Source organism: Pantherophis guttatus, chromosome 10, assembly GCF_059756535.1.
Source record: "Pantherophis guttatus breed Tessera chromosome 10, ASM5975653v1, whole genome shotgun sequence".
NCBI classification, from domain to species: domain Eukaryota; kingdom Metazoa; phylum Chordata; class Lepidosauria; order Squamata; family Colubridae; genus Pantherophis; species Pantherophis guttatus.
This window is the reverse complement of record NC_142072.1, coordinates 11,633,106-11,650,899: the sequence shown is the minus strand read 5'-3', so window position 1 is coordinate 11,650,899 and position 17,794 is coordinate 11,633,106.

Below are 17,794 nucleotides of genomic sequence, written 5' to 3'. Positions count from 1 at the left end.
AACTTCTGGAGGCAAGTTGTTCCACTGATTAATTGTTCTAAGTGCCAGGGAATTTCTCCTTAGTTCTAGGTTGCTTCTCTCCTTGATTAGTTTCTATCCATTGCTTCTTGTTCTGCCTTCAGGTGCTTTGGAGAATAGGTTGACCCCCTCATCTTCGTGGCAGCCCCTAAGATATTGGAATGCTGCTCTCAAGTCACCCCTAGTCTTTCTTTTCATTATTTTGTTGCACAAAATTACACATTTTGTGCAATTTTGAAGACACCTGTAAGGCTAACCTCTTAACAGCTCTGGCCCCCATGTATCATGCAGGTTTATCCACCTTAGGAACGCAAACTTTTATTCCATTCCAAGCGCCTCTAAGAAAGTGATTTAGCAATTATTAGTAAATTGTAATTCATTCAGATCTATTTCCAAGTGGATGCGTTTCCATCTGTTACCGTTGCAGTATCACTACTCACTTTTCTCCCATTTCTGCCTCATATAACTTTATTAAAAAGAAAGAAAAAAGAAAACCGCATACACACAGTCGCTTTCTGGCAGTCGTGAATATAATTTGGTGGAAGGGGAAAAAAATAACCCTTTACATATTGTAATGCTTTTGCATAAACAATTAACCATCCTGTGAACTCTCTAATCTCAATTACACTATAATACACCAGAGTTGAATAATGTAAGTACCCACTTCCATACAATAAGCGTGGATATTTTTTCCCTGAAGTTCTCCAAAAGTTATAATTTTCAATGGGACTGAAGTGGAGGATTATTAAATATTGTTTTCCTGGAGCAAAGAATAACTTGTAGCAATTTGGCTGGTTTAAAAAACTTTTTCCAGGCCTGATCTGTCAAGACAATGCTCTTTCAAAAGTTGAGGCCAAGACAAAAATACATTTCATTTGTTCTTAGTTGCAACTGAATATACTGGAGAGTGGAGAATACACTGAGCGGTGGCTCAGTGGCCAAGATGCTGAGCTTGTCAATCGAAAGGTTGGCAGTTCAGCGGTTCGAATCCCTAGTGCCGCGTAATGGGGTGAGCTCCCATTACTTGTCCCAGCTTCTGCCAACCTAGCAGTTCGAAAGCACAAAAAAAATGCAAGTAGAACAATAAGGACCACCTTTGGTGGGAAGCTAACAGTGTTCCATGTGTCTTTGGCATTTAGTCATGCCGGCCACACGAGCATGGAGACATCTTCGGACAGCGCTCGTTCTTCGGCTTTGAAACAGAGATAAGCACCACCCCCTAGAGTCAGGAATGACTAGCCATGAACTCCTAAAGAGCCTTAGGCAAACCACTCTCTTTCAGGATCAGCTAGGGAGGAAAAGGAATGTCACTCCATTTGCACGTAAGAAGAACTTCATGAAGCTCACACTAATTCCAAATCCATCTAGAATCCCTTCCGTGTGGCTGCTTGGAAGATTCCATCACATTCCTTTTTCACGATGGTTTTGCCCTTATGGGACCGGCATGGTAGAAATGTTGACTCATATAATGCTCTATTGCTTATTTTATAGGAATTGCTAAACTCTGCTGATTTATGGCATCCTCCCGGGAATGCCAACAGGGAGCCCGACTAGTATCTGTATTATCTATTAGCTGATCTCTTTGCCGATATTACCTGTAGAGCTGCTAAATTTTGTGCCTTGGTGTGTGTCATTCATTGTTCTTTGGGCTGCGAAATTTCTCTCCTGAGCTTTATTATATACTCTTGTATTGTACTTTAGCTCCATTTTAGTTGTTCCCTGTAATAAAAAAATTATCTAACTAGAATACAATTATGCTTTAGCTGTAACACTTTGCTGAATTTTGCAACAGAGTTCTTCACCGAAAGAAACAAACATTGGGCAAAAAAAAAAAATTGTGTGCAACAGGAGAAGGTGGTGGAAATGTTTACGGCAGTGTTACATTTAGAAAATGTAGGCAGATCTAAGGTGGTGCTGCAAAAAAATATCACACAAATTACTGCACCCAGGAGAGCATGTAAATGTTCATGCATAAAACAAAAGGTTCCGAAGCCGAATTTAAGATGGGGAAAATAACATCGACATGACAGGCTTGTATATATTTAGCCTGGTGCAATTGGAAGACCACTAACAGCCCAGTCCACCTTGCAGGGTTGTTGTTGAAGGGAAAATAGGAGAAGGAAAGAATATTATGTATGTTCACCACCCTGAAGTACAGATAGTCCTTAACTTACGATCACAATTGAACCCAACATTTCTGTTGCTGAGTAAGATATTTGTTAAGGGTGTTTTGCCCCATTTTACGACCTTCCTTGCCAGAGTTGTTGAGTGAATCGTTGCTAAGTTGCTAAGTTAATCATAGGGCTGTTAAGTGAACCCGGCTTCCTCGTTGACTTTGCTTGTCAAAAGGTTTCCAAAAGGTGATACTGCCACCGTCATAAATAGTAAGTCCGTTGCCAAGCATCTGAATTTTGACCCCGTGACCATTAGGGATGCTGCAATGGCTGTAAGTGTGAAAAATGGCTGTAAGTCCCTTTTTTCAATGTCGTTGTAACTTTGGTCATTAAAAGTTGGCTTGAAACTCAACATTAAGAAAACTAAGATTGTGGCATCCGGCCCTCTCAATTCCTGGCAAATAGATGGGGAAGAAATGGAGGGAGTGACAGATTTTATTTTCTTGGGCTCTAAGATCACTGCAGATGGGGACAGAAGCCAAGAAATTAGAAGATGCTTGCTCCTGGGGAGGAAAGTTATGGCAAATCTAGACAGCATACTAAAAAGCAGAGACATCACCCTGCCAACAAAAGTGTGTATAGTCAAGTCTGTGGTTTTCCCAGTTGCAATGTTCGGCTGTGAAAGTTGGACCATAAGGAAGGCTGAGCGCCAAAGAATTGAGGCCTTTGAACTCTGGTGCTGGAGAAGAATCCTGCAAGTCCCTTGGACTGCAAGGCGATCAAACCAGTCAGTCCTAAAGGAGATCAACCCTGACGGCTCTTTAGAAGGCAAGATCCTGAAGATGAAACTCAAATACTTTGGCCACCTAATGAGAAGGAAGGACTCACTGGAGAAGAGCCTAATGCTGGGATCGACTCAGGGCAAAAGAAGAAGGGGACGGCAGAGAACGAGGTGGCTGGATGGAGTCACTGAAGAGTCGGCGTGAGCTTAAATGGACTCCAGAGGATGGTAGAGGACAGGAAGGCCTGGAGGAACATTATCCATGGGGTCGCGATGGGTCGGACACGACTTCGCAACTAACAACAAAGTCAAGGACTACTTGTATTTATGTTTCCAAGTAGGCATCCAATGTTTTTTTTTCTGCCTATAGTCCCTGTTTTTCATGCTACAAAAAGAGAAGGAGGAAGCAAGAGATCCGTCTTACTCTTGCCTATATTTGTCTGTCTGTCTGTCTGTCTGTCGTCTGGCCATCTGTGTAGTCTGGGTTTTCTCTCCTAATGGAGGGAGAGGTTGCACTGTATAGATCTATCTGTATGGGGCTCCTCTCCCACCCTCTGAACGTTCCGTGGGCTGTACTCTGTGGGCTTCATTAACATGCAAATTAGCAACGAGCTGACTGGCTCATTTAGCTGCGACTGTCTTTCAGACAGTCACGCAACAATGGAAATGCTAATCGGGTTGTAGAAATGGATGGGGCTTCGCTCTCTTTGAAGAGAAGTGCAGACGAGGCAAGGAAGGTCTGAAGCACTGAAATCTCACTTCAGCTGCGGGGGTTGGAAGGTAAGAACTTCTCCCCTTGCTACTCACCTGTTCCCGGATGAGTCTCTGGGGTCAGGGGTGGGCTTCAAAAATTGTAGCAAGGGGTTCTCTGCCCGGTTGCTGGGTGGGCGTGGTCATGGTGGGCGTGACCTAGTCGGCCTCCTGCACCATGGCGGAGGGGGCCATCATTCATTATTAGACTTTACACAAGCATTTTTTTCCCCCAACGTTCTATTCTTCCCACAAGACTCAGGAGCCTGAGTGGCGTAGGAGGCTAATGCCTCCTACTAAGGCAGCATTTAACATCCAGCTGCCTGCAATTACTGCGAGTTCAATTCTCACCAGGCTCAAGGTCGACTCAGCCTTCCATCCTTTCTAAGGTGGGTAAAATGAGGACCCGGTTTGTGGGGGCAATAAGCTGACTTTGTATAAAATATACAAAAGTATGAAGGCTATTGCTTAACGCATTGTAAGCCGCCCTGAGTCTCCGGAGAAGGGCGGCATATAAAAATAAATAAATAAATAAATAAACAACAACTCTCTTTGTCAGAATGGGACAACTGGCCATAGTCGCATCACCCTGGCTGCTTCATTTCGGTCCCCCTGCCCCAGTCAACCCACCATGGTTGCCTTTCCCCATTGCACCGCCGTAGCTGCCCATCCAGAGGTGAGATTCAGCAGATTCTGACCAGTTCTGGAGAACCGGTAGCGGAAATTTTGAGTAGTTCAGTCAGAGAAGCGGTAAATACCACCTCTGACTGGCCCCGCCCCCATCTATTCTCTGCCTCCCGAGTCCCAGCTGATCGGGAGGAAATGGGGATTTTGCAGTAGCCTTCCCCTGGAGTGGGGTGGGAATGGAGATTTTACAGTATCCTTCCCCTGCCACGTCCACCAAGCCACGCCACGCCTCACCCACCAAGCCATGCCCACAGAACCGGTAGTATAAAAATTTGAATCCCACCACTGTGCCCATCCCTGGTCACACCACCAAGGTTTCTATGCCGGCTCAGGAATTCTGGGAATTGAAGTCCTCAGGACATAAAGTTCTCCATAGTTGCCTACTTCTGTCTTAGGAGTTGGCATTATTTACTTTCCTTTTTCCTATTAACTAGTAAAGTTCCAGCTAACATCTCTCTGGAGTCAAGCTCAGTTCCTCGTAGTGCAGGGGTATCAAACTCAAGGCCTGGGGGCCAGATTCGGCCCATGGGGTGCTTAGATCTGGCCCCTGGGGTCGCCCTGGAAACAGTGAAGAACCGGCCTGTGGTGCCTCTGCCAATGAAAACGGCAGGCCCTCCCAAGCTCTGTTTTCACTGGCAGAGGGTTGCAGGAAGCCATCACAGCCTAAAATAGAGCTTGGGAGCCCGTTTTCACTGGCAGAGTACTCGGGCCACCACAGGTGCCCCCCAGTGGTGGATTTCAAAATTTTTTATTACCGGTTCTGTAGGTGTGGCTTTGGTGGGCGTGGCAGGGGAAGGATACTGTAAAATCTCCATTCTGTCCCCAATCCAGGGGAAAGTTACTGCAAAATCCCCATTTCTTTTCTTTTTTTTTTTAATTTGATTTATATGCCGCCCTTCTCCAGAGACTCAGGGCGGCTTACAGTGCGTTAAGCAATAGCCTTCATACTTTTGTATATTTTATACAAAGTCAGCTTATTGCCCCCACAAACTGGGTCCTCAATTTACCTACCTTAGAAAGGATGGAAGGCTGAGTCAACCTTGAGCCTGGTGAGATTCGATCTTACTTTAATTGCAGACAGCTGGTGTTAAATTACAGTGCTTCTGTCTGTTGAGCTAAACCAGGCATTTCCTCCTGATCAGCTGGGACCTGGGAGGCAGAGAATAGATGGGGGCGGGGCCAGTCAGAATTTTTACTACCGGTTCTCCAAACTACTCAAAATTTCCGCTACCAGAACTGGTCAGAACCTGCTGAAACCCCCCTCTGGTGCCCCCCCCACAACACGACTGACGTCGAGCTGGCCACATTAACTCTGGGCACGCCCACCCCGGCCCCCTCAGGTCAAACACAACCCTGATGCGGCCCTTAATGAAATCGAGTTTGACACCCCTGTTCTAGTGCTTCCATGGACATAACCACATTGCTTTCTTGCCATCAGTAAGGAATGGTTTTGCAAATATTTGCTATGGGAATTATTGTTTTCTAACTTCCCAGTCTAGTCTACAATCCTGGCATTTCCCTGGGACTCTCCTACTGTTGTGACCCAGGCCCAAGTAGGTAGTATTAGATGCAAACAGTTCCAAAACAAACAGACTTTATTAGAACAGCTGAGAATTAACTCATTCTCAGCGTAGTCCAAACTACATTAAAACAAATTCTTCATAACACAAATTCTTCAATCTAATGACCAACCTTGGTATATTTAGGCAAACTGCCAAGGGCTTTTCTTGGCAAAAGTTCAGAAGCAGAAGATGCCAACAAGAGATAAGTGCAACAAGACAAGAACAATGTTGTTTATCTATCAATGTTGTTTTCTGACAAAGAGCCCAAAAGCTGTTGCTGGTCTTTTAAGCCTTATGGGAGGGACCAATCATCTCTTGGCCCTACTCCTGAGTCGTCCACTTTGCTGTAACTGCTCTTGCCTTCTGGCAGCTCTTCTCATGCGTGCACTAGAAACAGGTTCCTCCTGTTCCTCTGCCTCTCTACTGTCAGCCTCTGGATGCTCCGGAGTCCACACATCACTCCCCGATGGCCCTGGCCCCATCTCTGCCTCCGACGCAGAGCCCCCATCCTGGCCTTCCCCAGCCTCCAGGACTGGCTCCTGTTCTTCCTCAGCCTCATCGCTGTCCAACTCTGCTGCCAGCTCCGCAGGCTGCTGGCGGACCACAACACTTACTGAAGTACTAACCAGGTCCAACAAGTAAAAGGTGCTGGCTAGATGGTGCCAGCAATTGTGTCCACTCATTGCCTCATGCCGCCACAATCCTATATCACCGGCTTTGGCATACATTGACATTCAAAGCATGTGCCTAGGACCAGGCTGCCTCCTGGCAATAGAACATAAGATCAGACTGAGAACTAAGTCTCAGTACTACCACTTAATAGTTCCTTTATCTTTGCCCATATTATTTGTAAGAACAAGATAGATAGCAAATTACAGCTGGGGAAGTAGAACTACCGTCATTCGGTGCTAACCCATTTGGTTTTAAAATTGCAGCCTTCAAACTAAGTGGAAATTGGAATCATTCTTTTAAAAATATCAATTCTGCAACCCATTAGAGCTGAAAAACACAGAGAATTGGGAAAGAGGAAGTTTTAGTTTGATTTTTGTTTTGATTTTTTTTAAAAGCAACTCTCTCCTTCCCAAATAAAAAAAAAACAGCCCATGCATCTGATTTCTGTTTCATGCAGTAGCATTATAATCTAGTTTTATTTTAACGTTTTATTGTATTGACTTTCTTTACCGCTGGATATCTTTCGTGGTACTGTATGTAAGCGAGTACCTATTGGTGCACTACTATAATTTTTTTTAAATAAACGTTTTTAATAGATTCTTCTGTATGCCAGCATAACACACTTTCTCTCTTTAGAGAACTAAATGTTCTTTAGCACATATTTATTCGTTTGTTCTCTCCAAGAAACACCAGCTAATATCCATGGATCTCTACCCTGATATTACTTTATAAATGTTCAACAATTCTTTTATATGTGAACAAGACTATTACAGCTTTTTCAACAAGCTTTAGTTAAAGCAGGGGTCAGCACAATTTGTGAAATTGCTCACACATTATACTCAGCCCAAAAGTGGCTTACTTATTTTCATCTTGAGTAAACCCTGACACTTTAATTCAGAAACCATGGATGATGGGTTAGTATATTACATAATAAACTCATCCAAATTGGGTTTGCTCAGTAAACCAAAGCTAAGCAAACTATAGCTGGTGTAGTGTTTGACCCAGCCTAAATCAGATTGGGCCATCTAGCTTTATTATGATCTGCTAAACCATAATGTTGCCTGCAGTGTGTATTCAACTGTCACTCTTTCAGGCTTCAAACACGAATCTTTCCCAGCTATGCCAGATAACTAACTCAGGATCTTTTGCTTGCAAAAGAAAAACTCTGTATCAGTGCTCATATCTGGACATCCAACCAACCTACTATCTTTAGATTAGATTAACAGTGTTGGAAGGGACCTTGTAGGTTATCTACTTCAACCCCCGCACCCCACCCAAGCAGGAGACCCTACACCATTTCTGACAAATGGCACTCCAATCTCTTCTTGAAAACTTCCGGGAATGAAACTCCCACAACCTCTGAAGGCAAGCTGTTCCAATGGTTGATTGTTCTCACTGTCAGAAAATGTCTCCTTATTTCTAGATTGAATCTCTCCTTGATCAGTTTCCATCCATTATTCCTTGTCTGGCCTTTGGGTGCCTTGGAAAATAGGTTGACCCCCTCCTCTCTGTGGCAGCCCCTCAAATATTGGAACACTGTTATCATGTCTCCTCTGGTCCTTCTCTTCACTAGACTAGCCAGGCCCAGTTCCTGTAACCGTTCTTCATATGTTTTAGTCTCCAGTCCCCTAATCAACCTGGTTGCTCTTCTCTGCACTTTTTCTAGAGTCTCAACATCTTTTTTATAGTGTGGTGACCAAAACTGGATGCAGTATTCTATGTGTGGTCTTACTAAGGCTTTATAGAGTGGTATTAGTACCTCATTTGATCTTGATTGTATCTCTCTGTTAATGCAATTTAGGATTGTGTTGACTTTTTTGGCTACCACTGCACACTGCTGGCTCATATTTAACTGGTTGTCCACTAAGACTCCAAGATCCCTCTCACAGATACTGCTATTAAACCTGGTTTCACCCAATCTATATGTGTACTTTTGGTTTTTCTTGCCCAAGTGTAAGACTTTACTTTTCTCTACATACAAACATACTATGTTTGCATTACGATAGTGTAGGATAGTAGGATACATTTCATCAGCTGAACTTAGTGATTTCATGCACACTTGTTAAATCTGGTTACTTTAAGACCTGGTAGTGCATGGCGATCTGTTTTTATTTTGTGAGTTCCTATGTGAACCCAGCCTTAGTTAATCTATACTTAAATCATAGAAACACAGAGCCCGAAGGGACTTCAGAGGTCTTCTAGTCCAACCACTTACTCAAGGCAGGAGACCTTATATCAATCCAGTTACATGGTTGTTCAGTCTATTTTTGAAAACCTCCAGTGATAGAGCATCCTAGGAAGCAAGCTATTCCATTGATTAATTGCTCTGTCAGAAAATTTCTCTTTATTTCTAGGTTGGATCTCTCTTTAACCAGCTTCCACCTATTACTTCTTTTCCTGCCCTCTGGTGCCTTGGAGAATAAGTCAATCCCTTCTTCTTTGTGACAGCCTCTCAAGTATAGGAAGACAGCTGTCATATCCCTAATCCTTCTCTTTGATAGTCTAGATATACCTAGTACCCTCAACTATTTGTCATATGATTTAGCCTCCAGACCCTTTATCATCTTTGTTTCTCTTCTCTGCACACTTTCCAGGATCTCAACATCTTTTTTGTATTGTGGTGACTAGAACCGGACATAGTATTCCAAGTATGGTCTCATCAGCACGGTGTACTATCATTCTTGTATTTATACAGTCATAGGACGTATGACTACATGACTGTAACTTTGTTGCTTGTATCCTTATGATTTATATTGATTGTTTCCTAGTATGATTTGATTGCTTATTTGTACCCTATGACTATCATTAAGTGTTGTACCTTAGGATTCTTGGCGAATGTATCTTGTCTTTTTATGTACACTGAGAGCATATGCACCAAAGACAAATTCCTTGTGTGTCCAATCACACTTGGCCAATAAAGAATTCTGCTCTGCTCTGCTCTGCTCTGCTCTGCTCTGCTCTGCTCTGCTCTGCTCTGCTCCTACTCCTACTCCTACTCCTACTCCTACTCGTACTCGTACTCGTACTCCTACTTCTACTTCTACTTCTATTTCTATTTCTATTTCTATTTCTATTTCTATTTCTATTTCTATTTCTATTTCTATTTCTATTTCTATTTCTATTTCTATTTCTATTCCTATTCCTATTCCTATTCCTATTCCTATTCCTATTTCTATTTCTATTCCTATTCCTATTTCTATTATTTCTATTCCTATTCCTATGCTATGCTACGCTACGCTACGCTACGCTACGCTACGCTATGCTACTCTACTCTACTCTACTCTACTCTATTCCTATTTGATTTGATTCGATTCGATTCGATTCGACTGATGCTATCCCTATGTTGAAACTGTCTAGGACTATACTGGCTTTTTGCACATATTGTGTGAAGCCCTAAAAACATGTTAATCTAATAACTAAGTTAAGCATTGGACGCAAACCTAATCAGTGTCTTCCTTCTGGATGGTCATATCCACTTTCACTCCATTCCTAAACATATTGAGTGGTGGTGGTGCAGTGGTTAGAGTGCAGTACTGCAGGCTACTTCTGCTGACTGCTGGCTGCCTGCAATTTGGCAGTTCAAATCTCCCCAGGCTCAAGGTTGACTCAGCCTTCCATCCTTCCGAGATGGGTAAAACGGGGACCCAAATTGTTGGGGGCAATAGGCTGACTCTGTAAACCGCTTATTAGAGAGGGCTATAATGCAGTGTAAAGCGGTATATAAGTCTAAGAGCTATTGCTATCAAAACTTTCATGTTCTCATTCTCTTTGAATTCTTGGAGCTCTGAGGCTCTGCCTTTCTCCAAGTTGTTTTTAATTTCACAACAAGCCATAATGATGCTTTAAGGACACAGGGCCAGTAAACTAGAGTCCCTGTTGTAGACTGTTGGGGGCAAAATCTAGCCTAGAGATATCCCTGAAATGAGAGACAAGAGAGCACTAAGCCACCTGTGGATGGCATTTCCTGTAAGTCCATGGCCAGGTGGCGAGAAACAGCTGCTAATGTCAGACCAGCTTCTCTCCCAGCAGAAGTTAATGGCTTCTCTGCTGTGAAGGTCACCTCATTAAGAGAAGCAAGATTTCAGTCACCCACTCCAGGGGTACAAGGTGGCACCCTCCCAGTGAAACCTGACCTTTTCAGCCTGCAAGTGAGATGGGCAGCAGCACGGGTAAACCTCGCTGCCACCCAAGCAGCATTTTGTTTCTTAGACACCTAACATCTCCCAAGCAGCTGTTTTGAACTTTTCATTCTTGCTGCTTGTCAACTCCTGAAGGCTGTAAGAGAGAGGAAAATAGAGAGTGGGGGATGGGAGGAGGGGAAGCTGTCCTGGCTGGCCATTTATTGATACCGTAGTCAATTGTTGAAGATTCCTTTTTCCCCGCCCTCCCCGAAGGAGCTCAACTTCAGAGACCTTTTCCCACTGCTAATGAACCACACGATCATCCCAAAGGTTTTCGGTTTTTTCAAACAAACAAACAAAAAGCCCTGGATGTTCTTAGTTTTTTCTTTGAATACATTTTGTTTCTCATCAAAGAAACGTCTTTAATTTATTTATTTAATTTATTTATTTAATTTGTCAAACATGTACTAGATAGCAGGTATAAGTATAAACATGGACATGAAGAAGGAATGAGTACAAGTAAATGGGGACAGTAGAACAGAGACGATAGGCACGCTGGTGCGCTTATGCACGTCCCCTTTACGGACCTTTTAGGAATGGGGTGAGGTCAGTGGTGGGATTCAACCAGTTTGCACCTATTTGGGAGAACCGGTTGTTAACTTTCTAAGCAGTTCGGGGAACCAGTTGTTGGAAGAAATCTTATTATGTTTTTTTCCACTTTGCAGGGCTAATCCTGTAAGGAAGGCAGGAAGGAAACGTTCTGGTGTTGTTTCTAGCCTAACCTTTATTGCCCTGCTTACAGAAACTGCCTCTCTGGTTAACCCTTATTACATTGTAACAGCTAAGGCAAAGTGCCCGTTGACATGATTGACATTGAGTTGGCCATGGTCACATGACCACCAAGCCACGCCTACCCAGTTGGTCATTAGGGCAGAGAACTGGTTGTTAAATTATTTCAATCCCACCACTGGGTGAGGTCCACGGTAGACAATTTAAGGTTGAAGCTGTGGGGTTTAAAGATGTAACAATGGAGTCGGGTAGAGCATTCCAGGTGTTGACCACTCTGTTGCTGAAGTCTTTTTTCTGCAACCAAGTTTGGAGCAGTTTACCTTGAGTTTGAATCGATTGTTTGCCCATGTAATTCTAAGTTTTCCTGTTTGAACAGAAGCTTCTTCAGTTTTAACTTCAACGAGAATTGAAGAAACTTCTTCAAATGAGAAGTGAAATGTTTGCAAGGGAAAAAAAAAACCTCGAGAAAGTCCAGTTGCCTTTTAGAAGAAGCACCTTTTGGGACATCCGTGACCTGGATGATTGGGAATCTCCATTGACATCAAACTGCATGGTCCATCTTTGGCTTGTTGGGAATACCATTCCATGAGCTCCTCACTGAGGAACTAGGGACCAGTAAGCAATGGTTTATTTTATCATGGTTTGTTGAGTACCCTGGTTTGTGAATAAGCCACAGTGGCATGGTAAATCAAAATCACATAATGACTTAGCAGTGGGACATGGTTAGTGCAGCTGGTTGGCACCTCCCATTGAGTGCTTGGTCTCTCTCTGAAAGGCACATAGGAAAGAGCAGAAGACTTCTTTTAGAAGACATAGAAAAGCAGGGAGACATGATAGCAGTGTTCCGATATCTCAGGGGCTGCCACAAACAAGAGGGAGTCAAGCTATTCTCCAAAGCATCTGAGGGCAGGACAAGAAGCAACGGGTGGAAACTAATCAAAGAGAAAAGCAACTTAGAACTAAGGAGAAATTTCCTGACAGTTAGAACAATTAACCAGTGGAACAACTCACCTCCAGAAGTTGTGAATGCTCCAGCACTGGAAGTTTTTAAGAAGGGATTGAATAACCGTTTGTCTGAAGTGGTGTAGGGTTTCCTGCCTAAGCAGGGGGTTGGACGAGAAGACCTCCAAGGTCCCTTCCAACTCTATCTTATTATATTATATTATATTATATTATATTATATTATATTATATTATATTATATTATATTATATTATATTATATTATATTATATTATATTATTATATTATCATATCATAGTTTCTGTTGAGTAACACTACAGGGAAAGGCAAAATAAGAAGTAATTTGAAGGCAATATTAACTACCCAATTGGACCATGGAGTGTGTGGGTGGGTGGGTGGGAAGTAACACACACATTTGCACCCCTATTCACAAGCTCATACTCCACCATCAGCTACAGCAGTGTTTTTCAACCTCAACAACTTTAAGATACATGGACTTCAGCTCCCAGAATTCCCCAGCCAGCATGCTTTAAGATGTAAGAATTCTGGGAGTTGAAGTCCACGCATCTTAAAGTCACACTGAGGTTGAGAAACACTGAGATACAGCTTTCCTGTGGATGGAGAGGGACAAGGAGGCTCCTGGTGACCCCGTTTCTTCTGCCAATCAACTACTCAGTGGGGAGAAATCAGGAATTCCCGCTGCTCTTGGATGTCACTGCACGTGGCCTGGGGAGTGAGAGCTTTCCTACCCGCATGCAGAAAGAAAATGATCATCATCTAGACTTCAGGAGTCCCTTCTGAGGGTCCATTTTCTTTAAAATTGGTATGCCTCTGGCAACGTTTCAAATAAAGCAGAGATTCTCAAAGTGTGGTCTGAGGACTCCCGGGGTCCCTATAAGCCTTTCAGACAGTCTTCAAAACAATAAAAAAATGTTTAAATATCTTAAAGTTTTTAATAAATATTGGTAGATATCATCTTCATTTAATGACACCATAATCCCTTGTGGGGTGGAGTCTGGGCAACTGAATGGAGCTAGCAGAGTGCTTACAGGCCGGATGCCCTTCTTGTCACCAGTGCGGAGTTTTTTTTGTTCAGCAGATATATTCTCAGTGTGCCCAGAGAGAGAAATATCTGCCTCTACCGATACCTAGGATCGAACTCACAGCCTCCTGATTGTGAGGCAAGAGCTCCACCTCTAGGCCACCGCACCACTCTCATTGGTAGATATAACCCACATAACCCAATGCTCTTCGACAGGAGTGGGCAACTATTGGCTATGCTGGCTCAGGAATTCTGGGAGTTGAAGTCCACATGTCATAAAGTTGCCATAGTTGCCCATCCCTGCTCTTTGAGGTCCTCAATTTTTTTTTAAAGGATGTAAATGAGGCCTGAAAACTGCTGAAATAAAGAAAGCTTTCCTATGGAGGAGAATTCTAGTCATAGTCATAGAATTTTATTGGCCAAGTGTGATTGGACACACAAGGAATTTGGTGCATATGCTCTCAGTGTACATAAAAGAAAAGATACGTTCATCAAGAATTCTATGGTACAACACTTAATGATAGTCATAGGGTACAAATCAGGAAACAATCAGGAAACAATATCAATATAAATCGTAAGGATACAAGCAACAAAGTTACAGTCATTCAGTCATAAGTGGAAGGAGATGGGTTGTGGGAATGATGAGAAGATTAATAGTAGTGCAGATTTAGTAAATAGTTTGACAGTATTGAGGGAATTATTTGTTTAGCAGAGTGATGGCGTTTGGGAATAAATTATTCTTGTGTCTAGTTGTTCTGGTGTGCAATGCTCCGTAGCATCGTTTTGAGGGTAGGAGTTGAAACAGTTTATGTCCAGGATGTGAGGGGTCTGTAAATATTTTCACAGCCCTCTTTTTGACTCGTGCAGTATACAGGTCCTCAATGGAAGGCAGGTTGGTAGCAATTGTTTTTTCTGCAGTTCTAATTATCCTCTGAAGTCTGTGTCTGTCTTGTTGGGTTGCAGAACCAAACCAGACAGTTATAGAGGTGCAGATGACAGACTCAATAATTCCTCTGTAGAACTGGATCAGCAGCTCCTTGGGCAGTTTGAGCTTTCTGAGTTGGCACAGAAAGGACATTCTTAGTTGTGCTTTTTTGATGATGTTTTTGATGTCAGCTGTCCATTTTAGATCCTCCAATATGGTAGAAATTTGAAGGTCTCTACTGTTGATACTGTGTTGTCTAGTAAGAGGTGGAAGTATGGAAGGGTTTCTTCTAAAGTCTACCACCATTTCTAGGCAAAATAAATGAACGATTGGATCCTGAGTGAGAAAACGAGATCCACGGGCAGGGCAGATCCTGCTCCATCTCTTTCTCCTTCAGCGAAGACAGGACTGAATGTTGCGCTGGCATTTTTGTGTGTGTGTGCTCCAGCCGGCTGTGCTGGTCTCCTCAAAGATTGTGCTTGCAACAGGCTTCTGCTGTTGTGTGCTGCTAGGTATTTCTCCAGCTGGAGAATTAATCCTTTGTGAGTGCAAGGAATTCTACCTAATTGCTCCCTTCCTGTGCTTAGTGCGTGCTTTTAATGGCTGCTTGTGCACCGAGGGCAGTGGCAATTGGGCTGCTGAGCCCTTTGCACTTGCCTTCCTTCTTGCAAATGAGAAAAAGCTCACCACCAGCACTATTATGGCCAGGGAAGGGATTTTTTTGTCGTCGCACCTGGTCTATAGGCTCATCCACCTGCAGAGATGAGCCCAGCATCCCTAGTCTTGGGAAAAGGAGGCAGAAAGAGAGGAGGAAAAGGAAAGAGCAAGAAAGAAGATATCCGGCAGAAGCTGGTGCACAGGCCTGCTTAACAGAGATAATCAGAGAGCGTTGTGCCATTTGCTTTCCCAGAAATGCCACCAAATCTCCTGGGGTCTGATAGCTGCAGCTTCAGCTGCCCTTCGATCAAATTGTGAGCGCTCTTAGCTAGCATCAGGGCAAGGGTTCAGGCCTCTCCTGGCCTCCAAATTGTCAGTCCCTACAGCATTTGCTGGTCATTGCTGAATGACATTCCTGGCCTCAGTTATAATGTATTGCATAATTATTAAGCATTCCACTGGCCTTGTTTAGTAATTCCCTGCCAGGGTTGAAATCCTCTGAAGTCTGGTACCAATTCTGTGAGTCTGCTACCGAGCGTGCGCTTCGCGCGCATGCGTTCCTGAGGTGTGCCCGCACAGCGCTTAAAAAGGAACATTTTGAAGCCTTCCGAGTCTGCAAAGGTAAGTAGAACAGCGAGGGTGGGGGGAATCCGCTGTGCCACGTGATTTAGATTAGCTAGAAAGCAGGAAATCCGACAATTCTAGCTAATATAAATCGTGTGTCACAGCTGATCGTCGAACCAGTAGCATTTTTTACTACCGGTTCGCCCGAATGGGTCCGAACAGGTAGCATTTCACCCATGTTCCCTGCCCAGTTGGGGATCTTTACATATGGGGAAACAATGGCTCAATGTTTGGTTTATCAATGGAATAGAAGGAAGCCGACTTTTTTAGCCACTGCTTTCCAAAAAGAAGAAGAAGATGATGCTTGGCTAAAATGGCTTTGCAGGTTTTGTTTTTGGACATATTTCAATCATTTTATGGCAAAAAGCAGGTTCTGCATGCAGGTCACCTCTTGGCATTATTTCGAAGGAGGAGATGGAGTGGACTGCTGGAAAATCATCTGGTTGAAGGTCTGAGAAGATCTGCAAGTCAGAGTCAACTAAGGTAGTAAGGTTGGAGTTCTTCTAAAGAAGTTTCTACTCTCACAATCTCCTACCAGTGATCTTATGGGTCACTATTATTTATTTATTTATTTGTTTGTCAAACATGTACAAGATAGCAGGTATGAATATGAACATGGACATGAACGAAGGAAATGGATACAAATAAATGGGGACAGTAGGACAGGGATAGTAGGCACGCTGGTGCCCTTATGCACTCCCCTTTTATGGACCTCTTAGGAATGGGGTGAGGTCCACGGTAAACAGTTTAAGGTTAAAGTTATGGGGGCTTGGGGATGAAACCACAGAGTCGGGTAGAGCACTCCAGGCATTGACCACTCTGTTGCTGAAATCCTATTTTCTGCAATCGCGTTTGGAGCAGTTTACCTTGAGTTTATATTGATTGTTTGCCATGTGCGTTATTGAGGTTGAAGCTGAAGAAGTCATTAACAGGCAAGACAATTTTGTATACTGTGCTTAGATCAGACTGCAGGCGGCACAATTCCAGATTGCCCAAACCCAAAATTTCAAGCCTGGTGGCATAAGGGATTCTATTGTTTATCTATTAGGATTGTCTGTGCAGATTCTCAGTAATCCAGGTCATGGTTGTCCCAAAGGTGTTTTTTTCAAAAGGCAACTGGACTTTGTTTTTCTCTGAAGATGCTTTGCTTCTCGTCCAAGAAGCTTCTTCAGTTCTGAAGCTTCTTATCTCTTCCTTGAAAGTAATGCCAGAAGGAGAAGCTAAGCAAAAAGGTATTCAAGGAAAAACAAAGTCCAGTTGCCTTTTGAAAAAGCATCTTTGGAATAATCACCAAGTTGTTGAATGGAGAAGGAAGTCAACCTAGTAAGTAAGGCAGCTTTCGATCATCCTATAACCCTTTTGTTTTGTTTCAGCCAATTTGCTGCATCATGTGCCTTGCAGGCTATTAATGTAATGCCTCACTGCTTTTTTTACCTTGGCCTTAACTCAACAAGCATCACACCATGGATGAGTCTGCTGTGAAAGCAAAAAAAGGGGAGGAAAAGTCCCCACACCCAGCCAAGAAACATATCCACCAACACTTCACCGATTGAAAGATGAAACCTATCTCTGCTCCTACACCAAGTATCACAGTGCGGAATCTGCCTCTTCCTCTGTGAGCTATTGCAAATCTAGACAGCATACTAAAAAGCAGAGACATCACCCTGCCAACAAAAGTGTGTATAGTCAAGGCTATGGTTTTCCCAGTTGCAATGTTCGGCTGTGAAAGTTGGATCATAAGAAAGGCTGAGCGCCAAAAAATTGAGGCCTTTGAATTCTGGTGCTGGAGAAGACTCCTGCAAGTCCCTTAGACTACAAGGCGATCAAACTGGTCAGTCCTAGAGGAGATCAACCCTGACTGCTCTTTAGAAGGCCAGGTCCTGAAGATGAAACTCAAATGCTTTGGCCACCTAATGAGAAGGAAGGACTCACTGGAGAAGAGCCTAATGCTGGGAACGATTGAGGGCAAAAGAAGAAGGGGATGGCAGAGAACAAGGTGACTGGATGGAGTAACTGAAGCAGTTAGCATGACCTTAAATGGACTCCAGAGGATGGTAGAGGACAGGAAGGCCTGGAGGAATGTTGTCCATG